Below are 10047 nucleotides of genomic sequence, written 5' to 3' on the forward strand. Positions count from 1 at the left end.
TCCCGGTTTAACATTCGTATGAAAGCCCACTGTTAACTCATTTAGCATTTTGGCCTTATAAAGAATCTATGTTACTTGTTAAAATGCTACTACATTTTCTTTCAAGCCTGATCATTTTCTGGTTTATTGTGCTCAGCCTCCTGTGATGAGTCTGTCCTCTTTAGCACAGTGTGCAACCAGCAATTTTAATGTATAAAGATCACTTCGGCTGACTTACGCTTTGAATGAATAAAAGCTTTGTTCTTGTGTCTGGGAACTCTTTTAAAAGCTTATGTGCATGTCTAAATGTTTCCAGTATCATAGCATTTTGGTTTTATGTTCCATGCAACAATTTGAATTGGAGTAGACTTTATGTTCAATTTTAAAATTATAGTGTTGGAGGATAATAACACCGACATTATCATTTCATTATCCAGCTTAATTTCTCAAAAATAATTATTTCAAATTTTTCTAACAAGTGAGTTCTTTGAGGTCTCACATTGAGTATCCTTACGCTGAGTAGGTATGTTAGTCAAATTTAACAAAAAGGAAGCCATTAACAAAACTGAACAAGGGACAGTGTGTTAAGCTAAAGCTACATCCAGATAGTACTCCTGATATTTCAAAAGCCATTTCCACCACATGACTTAGTTCCTGCTTCACAGAGTAGATGACAACTGATGACATTAAGTGTAAAGCCTGAAAAGATGGCCCCTGGCTCGCACAGCTGTTCATCCAGCAGATGCTAGTCATGGATGTAGAACGAGAGAAGAACAGGCCAAAATTTTCAGCTGCTCCAAAGGAGTCTGTGCTGCAAGTCCTCAAGAGTTCACAAGATGTCTCTGCAGCAAGATTACTGCCATAATGTAGGAAACACAGAAATCCACAATATAGCTAATCATCTGGATTAACAGACAAGCTATTTATTCTATTCTAGGCTTTAAAAAATAAAATGTCTTCTCATCTCCACGTGGCTCCTTGATTCCTATTAACAAGTAAAAATGTTAATTATTTAGAGTGTCTAGATATCATGTTGCAAATCTAACACTATGAGATCAGCATATCTTGAATAAAATTGCTTCAGAGTTCACAGAAGACTGCTGAGAGCTAGAAGACCCTCAGACAGAGAAGATGGCTGCAAAGAGGAAAACCCTCCATTTTCTTCTTGCCCACTGTGCATAGGACAAAAAATAATGGACTTAAACTGTTATAGAGAAGATTTAAGTTGAAGATAAGGAAAATGTTGTAATGGTAAGACTATTAAGAATGAGATTAGACTTTAAGGTTGTAGCCTTACCATCATTTCAGCTTTTTAAGAACAGCTTAGAATGACAAATTATTCTTGACAATTCTTTAGGTATAGTTCATTCTGCCTAAAGGAGAAGAGATGGACTCAATGACTTCTCAAGGTCCCTTCTAGAGTTATTTGGTATGATCTTATGATATCACAGCTGCAGATCTCTAGAGTTTCTTTCAAATTCAGAAAATATCTATATTTTCATCAGAAAAGAGACCAGTATGTAAGGTTTTGGGGGGAAAGGCTTTATCAGCTATATACAGCAACTAGAACCAGAAAGTTCTTGCAGAAATTTCACTTCTGTTGTATTGAGAGCATAAATAATTATGTGAAATATGAGGAAAGGAATAGAGAGAATTCGATTACATACATTCCATTCCACTACAAAGCACACATGATTTTGGACAGGGTAGCAAATGCTCTGAAAATTGTCAGGTCCTGAAGGAATATATGGAATGAGACCAAGATATTCGATAATGAGACATTCTTGCAAATATCTGATTAGTTTCCAGCACCACATCTTTCAAGCTGAGAGCTGATTCCTGCTGAATGAGTTTATTTCAGTTTAAGAGTAATGCATTTAACCTTTCAACTGTTAAATCACTATGGAAAAATAAAAAGGTCCTATATGTACATTTTCTTTTTCTCTTAACTGCCTGGAAATTTTAGTTTAGTTCCTGGACTACAATTTATAGGGTATAATCAGCTATAAAAGTTCCCAAGTAAAAACAATTTCAAGAGATACTGTGGTTAAATCAAAAGCTTTTAAACAAGGAGTTTAAGTGCATATAATTTAATCCTTTCTATTTCAGACACTGTACTATCAAGACTTAGTCATTTTTCAGAACCTGCAACATCTCTAATTTCAAAATTTCTAGTGCATTTCTAGTCCAGACCTATTTTGAATTTCCACTTACTGAGTCTTTTCCAAATAAAACAACTTTTGACAGAATAGCATTTAGAACACCATTCCTTTTTGCAGTAAATATTTCAAATATTTATTTTCTCTTTGCATTTAGATGGAGAAAAATTATTTCCTCACACATTTCTCTTTTTCTTCTTTTGATAGTTAGGAAAGTAATAGCACCAGCTGGCTTTTAAAAAAATCACGTCATTAGAATTTTCAGGAAAATCACTTTTGAACTTTTTTTGTAAAGTACTGTTTCCCTCTTCTACTGGTTTTATTTATTCTGATAGCATTTTCAGTAGTCATTTTCACTTCTTAAAAGAAGTACGCACACTTACGCTGGTGTGTGGGGGAGGGAAAATATCACCTCTTGAATGTTTCTGTTACAATTTGGAGAATCAATCAAAAAAACTCATCAGGTTGACTAAAAGTCCGGGGGCCACGGTAGATCTGCTCATCTGACAGCTCCGGAGTTTTCCCCACCCACCACCCACCAGCTTTGGACAAAGAAAAAAGGCTCTTGAAACACCTCTAAATGGAACTTGAGGAAATCACTTCTCAAAAATAAGTTATTTCATATTGGAAAATGACAGAATTTGTGGCTGTCAGGCAGGTGATATAAAATCCACTATCATCAAAGAGATTCTTTCCTTGGCTGGAATGATGTGAATGAGACCCGAAGTCTGCAAGCAAAGTGCCACATGCAGGCTCCTCTAACAGATAGGTTTGGGCAGAGCATTTCTGAAACAAAAACAGACCCTTAGATTTTACAGTCCATATTTTGATCTTTATCAGACAGTTGCTAGTGAATAATCATTTCTGGTGTTAAATGGATGTTTCTGAAAACATGCCTCTACACACTACCTTGGACAAGGAAACACTGTCTTGAATAACGTGCTGCTACCCAGCTTTGGGCCACTGGATAATACTCAAATATCATTCAGAACACCAAATCTTCTTTTAAGGCTTGTATCAAAACTCACGTCATCATGAACTCCAACACAGCTCATTAAAAAAAGTTGAATTGTTACAATTTGCACTGTATGAATCTCTGCTGGACGCTTCATAAAGTAAAAGAATGGGCACTATCTGGGTTTCTATCTGGGAACATTATGGTGAGGGAACATGTTCTTATTTCAACTCAGTATAAAGCTGTCACCCCACACTAGCTATCGCTGTAGACAGTGTGCTAGAAATTGGCAAAGCACAGATCAGGGAGAGAGAGTGCATTTTTTGTGGAAGGGTTATTGCTGACAACACAAGAACAATAAATTAGAGTCAGGAATAAAAGATGACATTAAGGCCCCCATGGCACCATCTTAAAAGAATTTAATATTCTGAGATATTTCACTTTCTACTGTATCTACATGCCATTTATAATCCAGACAAAGCAATATCCAGAAAACAAATGAGGTGTAATTTTCATGCTAATTATGCTAGATGCATTTATCCCTTTGTCATATTTATTTTTATATTGTGCCTTTAAAATATAAAGAGACAATAATATTAAAACACACAAATTAAATTTTAACATTGTTTTGCCTTCTGCATTCCTTCTGTTTTACATAATAATTCCCAGCTGATATTTCATCCTGTCTTCTCACTTCTGTTCCCAGATGACAGAGTTATTTATTCTCTTGGCCAAACCCTGGGGGTTTCTTTTCAATCCTTGCTCAACAAAACCTTGAATGAAATGTGCGGGTGTTCTGAGCAAGGACAGGAAGAGAAATTAGAAGGTCTAATATTGGTTTTGCTTGTGATTGTGTAAATCAGGGGCAATATAAATGAAGTGAAGGAATTCACCAGTTTTACAGTGATATATGTGACAGTAAATAATTGGATTGATTGGTAGAATTCATACAATATCATGTGACAGTGACCAATCCTTTTTCATTGCTGCCTTTTTCTGAGGCAAATTATATTATAGATTTAACCCACCAACCAGTTCTTGAGTCAGAATATATTTACAGCCATTTTAATAACAAGTTTCATAAAGGGACCCAACTTGAAAATGTTGTAATTTATTTATCGATGTTCTTTAATATTTCAGGCAGTTCAGATGATCATTTTGATTTATTTATGTGTTTGAGGATTTATTAAATATGCCCATCATCCTTTCTGGGTGAGTCTACAAAACTGACATCACAAGGAACTTAAGCTGAACTGATGTATCTCACTACCAAATCTTCTCTCCCAATCTGTCCCACTAATACACCCACCACGTAGTGCCCCTTTGCAGTCACCACGTTCAGACCCTGTCTGGGAGCAGGGAAAGCAAATTTCATACGTGAGAGCTTTTCATCAAGCTCTCACCTAGGACTCAGAAAACTACCAACTCTTGAATTGCATTTCCCAAAGGATCTATCTAGCAGTGGAGAAAAGGAGAATGGGGAAATTCCTAGTCTAGCTGGAACGTTATATCATCTTGGGCCTAACAGGCTAATAAAAACACAGGGAATTGATCCACATCCACAATGATGCTGAAAAAGTGCTAGGTCTCAGCCAGAGACCTGGCTTATATCCTGCTTATATCTAAGAATAATCCTTGGCTTCATCTCATAAAGGACAAAAATAATGCAAGAGTCTATGTCAGTATATTTGCTGTTTATCCCATAATCTTTTTTCTCAAAAAGTGGTATCAAATCCTGAAGCTACCAATTTCCCTGTTGAGATGGACTGGCTCTGCATCTGCTGTGACAACTGCAGGTTTTGCTACTATTTTCCTAAATATGGTTCTTTAGAGACGTGTGCTGAAAAATCAGCAGTCATAGAAATTAGGCTAATTAGACTAGATTAAAATTACACTCCCAGAATTATTGCTGAGCCAAAGTTTGATGCAAATTTCTATTTCTGTTTTTTATATGCCCCATCTCAGCATCATGCCAATTTTCACATCTGTTCATGTTAAGACAGCAGGACTATTAACTCATCCTTCACTTGTTCTGAAAATAGCCTACTTGAGACACAGCCTAATCCACAGCAGAACCAGAGTGAGCCGTGATGAGGAACCCCACACAATGTCAAAGGTCCAGATGAGCAAAGCCAAATGAACATAGCCCATGACACATCCCATATTATAGTTATCCTCATGTTTCATAGCAGTTTGAAATAGTACATAAGACAGCTGGCAGGGATGATATTGGGACTTGCTCATCTAACCAGTGAGCTACAAACAGATGTTGTGCATGAAATAGGAACCACTGCCATTGACACATCTCACATGCCAGACGGTGGGGCAAAGTGACTCAACCTGACATGAAGAGGAAATTGTGTGTGACATGTCCTTCATTTCAATGAGTAATATGTCACTTCTGGCCCAACTTTTCATCTGAAACATCAAATGCTATTTGACAGGACATACATGTGATTTCTGGGGTGGTGAAAGTCTGCTTATCTATATATATACACCAAGTATAATGAGAGGCACAGTGACTGTGCAGCAGGAAAACAGGATTTCTGCACTTAAATGTATTATTGGAATCCCTTATCAGGATTTTAGATTATTTTTGTTTTTATTATGCTATGTTGGAATAACATTTCTTATAAATACTATCCACAAGCATCAACAATCATATTTGAGAGGGGTAACTGCCAATGTTTAGTTCTTTCTTACAAATCATCAGTTTGCTTCCAACAGCGCTGTTTCTAACTGATTGGACTGCAAACATTGTTCTACATTCATGAGCGCGTAAGAGATAATGAGAAACTGTGTGAGAAGTGAGGAGAGACAGTGAATTGTGCAGGTATATGGCTGTGACAACACAAGATTTGGAAGTCTTCACTGGTCCTTGGTCAGATGCTTCTGAACAATGGTACTTGCTCATGTATCTGGTTACACAGTGATGGCTTTCTGTTCCAAACTCAGGACTCCAAAACTGAGAGGAAGTTGGCAAAGTTATAATGATGTGAATGAGAATAGATTCCCCATGTAATCATGCATAGGTATAGATGGGTCCATCCTTTCACTCCTAACCTGTGAGTCTGTAATATCCTTTGATAAGATGTGCACAGCACTGTGAAACAGGCTGATAACCACTGAGCAAGTGTCATGGTTTAACCCACCACGCAGCTAAAACAACCACACAGCTGTTTGCTCACTCCTCTCCCCAGTGGGATGGGGAAGAGAATCAAAGAGGAAAAGGTAAAACTTATGGTTGAGATAAAGACAGTTTAGTAGGACAGAAAAGGAAAAATAATAATAATAATAATAGAATATACAAAACAAGTGATGCACAGCACAATTGCTTACCACCCAGAACCGATGCTCAGCTAGTTCCTGAGCCATGCCATCTGCCAGCCAACTCTGGGACGGTATGGAATATCCCTTTGGCCAGTTTGGGTCAGCTGTCCTGACTGTGTCCCCTCCCAGATTCTTGGTTGCCCCCCAGCCTCCTCGCTGGCAGGGCAGTATGAGCTAAAAAGTCCTTGACTGCTTGGCAGCAACTAAAAACATCAGTGTGTTATCAACATTATTCTCATCCTAAATCCAAACACAGGACCATACCCGCTGCTGGGAAGAAACCTGGTCTAGTGGAGGGTGTCCCTGCCCGCAGCAGGGGGGTTGGAACTAGATGATCTTTAAGGTCCCTTCCAACCCAAACCATTCTATGATTCTATGATTCTAAAATTAACTATCCCAGCTGAAACCAGGACAGCAAGATAAGGAGCTCAGTGCACAAGAATGTAGCAGGACTGTATACAGCTCTTTGCAGACAGCATTTAGCTTAGTGTTAGATGTTTTGGAAGAGATTCACTTGTGAACAATTCCAGGTGAAAACAAATATTATTTTTTTCAAATTGTAGGCAATGTTCTAACCTCACACAAATAATTTAATCCTAGTGACCTTGCTTGCAGGATAGATTTCTTCATCCTATTAAGATCATTAGAGACAGTAAAGAAAGAGGAATTGCCCCAGAACCTCTACCCAGAACAGCCCTGGGTCTGAAATACAGACACTCATCATACTTGATCATGTGCTGAAATTCAAATAATTAGGAGCCCACAGGTGGGCTCAGTATCCTTCTGTAGTTTAGACAAAGCTTTGTGAGCTTTGCTAGACTTTATGTGAATGAAAAAAGCTCTTAAAAAGGTGCACGTCCTCCTAGCTTCTCAAATTAGAGGTTAGGAGAGAACAGAATGATTTCATTTGGTAAGGATGAACATCTTGGCCAAGAGTAAGTTGCAAAATACCCACCCACCTCCTTGTTGCTCACTTATGGATATAAAAGACCTGTAATAAACAGAGAAATCTGGGAAAGGAGGTCTCATGGCAGTGTAGCACCTCAAATAGTTTGTACTCAATAATTAACATTTTTTCCTTGATGCCTTGAATTATCAGATATTCCTAAAGCATATGCAGTAGAGAGCAAAGCAGATTTACAATGCTAACAGGAATTTTATTAGTGGCAACATTTGGCAGTATGCATGTAGGCAGAAGGCCAATGGGTACCAAAAATTGGGTGAGGTTTTTTTGTTGAATTAGTCATGCTCTAATGTTCATCAAGGTTTTATTGCTGATATTCAAGTTTGCAAGTCCTGATCCAGCTGCCAGGATTCAGGGCTTTAGTTCAGGTATCAGAAAGTGATGGGTATTAATGGGTATTGACGGGTATTGACTGCAGTAAACGTAAGTGTTGACTCTGAAGAGACCTTATAGCTCTGCCAACACATTCAGAGCTTGCACTAACTCCTGAGTTTCAATGTTCTGCTTTTCTGTAGTTTACACCCAGCCCCAGCTGTTGCACCTCTCCATGGGCAAGTGTTCCCAAAGCTCCACAGCTGCTCTAACCATGCTCCCATTGCAAGCTCCATCTGAGAAGAGGTATATTGCTCCAGGACAGATGACCCAGTTGTGTGGGCCAACCCTAGTGTTGGTTGCTAGGATCTCTGCTACTGATGATTCCCAAATCATATGGCTTTTGTGGCCACAGCGAAAAATAGCAGGGAAACTGGAAACAACAGAATTTTCAGTCAGAAAGTGCAAGATCCCAGAAACAGTATAATATTTTCAAATCACCAGGTGTCAGTGTTTCAGAAAAAAAAAATCTTTGAAGGTTTTCTGATTCATGGGGAACTGAAAACATTAACATTGCAATCTGAAACCAAATCTAATCCTAAAAAATTTAAATACCCAGTGAGTCAGAAATCAAACCCATCAGACAGCTCTCCAGTTTTAACTTGCTCGCCAGTTACAGGATTTGCACGTGTGAATAGTCATGTTACTGCCTCCATATCATTCAGAAATAAATACGTCATGACCATGCAGACAACTCAGACAACTCTCCTTTGCTTTCTGCCTGTTATTTATTTACAAAATAAATATTTGAAATAATGAGATGTGGTGTCCTATGAGCATACACTTTATCATGCACTTGATCGCAGCTTCTTGGACACCAACATCAATATTTGTTTTGAAACATTTTTATGCAATGGGGTCATTTAACAGCTGTTTGTGTTGATTCTCTGGTGTCTAATAATAATAATCATACTGCAGATTTTCTCTTTGTTTCATCAGTTGTGTGGCCCATCTTCTCTATTTAGTTCTCTATTTTGACAAAACCTGTGGCAATATATTCTATGGACCTTTATCCCTCTGCCAAATTTAGCTGAAATTTGCTCATAAGTTAAAAAAATTACAGAGAGGGAGAGGAAACACAAACAGATACACAGATGGCCCAATTGCTTAAGTCTTCTTTCCTCCTGAAGATAAGTTTTAGAACTGCTGATATACCAGACTAATGTCGACCAATATGCCATGGGAATGGGTCTAAGTGCTTGAAGCACGATAATGTATTCCTCTAAAGTCTTACAAGTGGAGTCAATGTTCCAGAGCACTTTCCCAAATAGGAAAGTAGTCTGTGAAATATGTTAAGAACATGTGCCCCTTGAAATTCAACTGTAGCTTTTAAAAAGAGATAGTCTAGAAAAATGAAGGGTAAATACAGTAAGAAGTACAGAACAGGAACCATTTGCCAACTGGAAATAGCACAAAGGGAGCATCAGCCTATGCCAGTCTGCCTGGGTCACTGCTTCCTGCAGTGAAATACAGCAGCTATTTACATCTGTCACCATTTATAGAACATATTAAACTACAAAACAGTCTTGAGGTAATGTATAATGATTTCCCTCCCCTGATAAAATTGGCTTTGAACAGCTGTCATATAGTTATTAAAACATCCTATAAGCAACAGATTAGAAATTACCCATGCACAGAGATAATTCTGCAAGTTGAGAAATTATTTTATCTTTCTGAATTGGCAATGAAATGTTAACAAAAACTTCTCAGCAACGTAACAGAGCACTGGTTTTGGCTGGGATGGAGTTAATTTTCTTCATAGCAGCTTGTAGAGTGCTATATTTTGTACTTGTGACCAAACCAGTGTTGATAACACACCAATGTTTTGGCTATCGCTGAAGACCATCAAAGCCTTTTCTATTTCTCATGTTGCCCTGTGCAAGTAAGCTGGGCGTGTGCAAGAAAATGGGAGGGCACACAGCCAGGACAGCTGACCCCAACTGACCAGAAGGATATTCCAAACCATATGATGTCGTGCTCAGCAATAAAAGATGGAGGAAGAAGGAAGGGGGAACATTTAGAGTTACAGTGTTTGTCTTCCCAGGTTACATGTGATGGAGCCCTGCTTTTCTGGAAAAGGCTAAACTGCCTGCTGGTGGGAAGTGGCAAATGAATTCCTTGTTTTGCTTTGCTTGTGTGTGCAGCTTTTCCTTTACCTATTAAGCTGTTTTATTCTTGACCCACAAGTTTTCTCACTTTTTTCCTTCCAATCCTCTCCCCCATCCCGGTGCAGGGGAGTGAGCGAGCAGCTGCATGGGGCTGAGCTGCGTGCCGGGTGGGTTAACGCA

This window comes from Grus americana, chromosome 12 (assembly GCF_028858705.1).
Source record: "Grus americana isolate bGruAme1 chromosome 12, bGruAme1.mat, whole genome shotgun sequence".
Lineage (NCBI taxonomy): Eukaryota > Metazoa > Chordata > Aves > Gruiformes > Gruidae > Grus > Grus americana.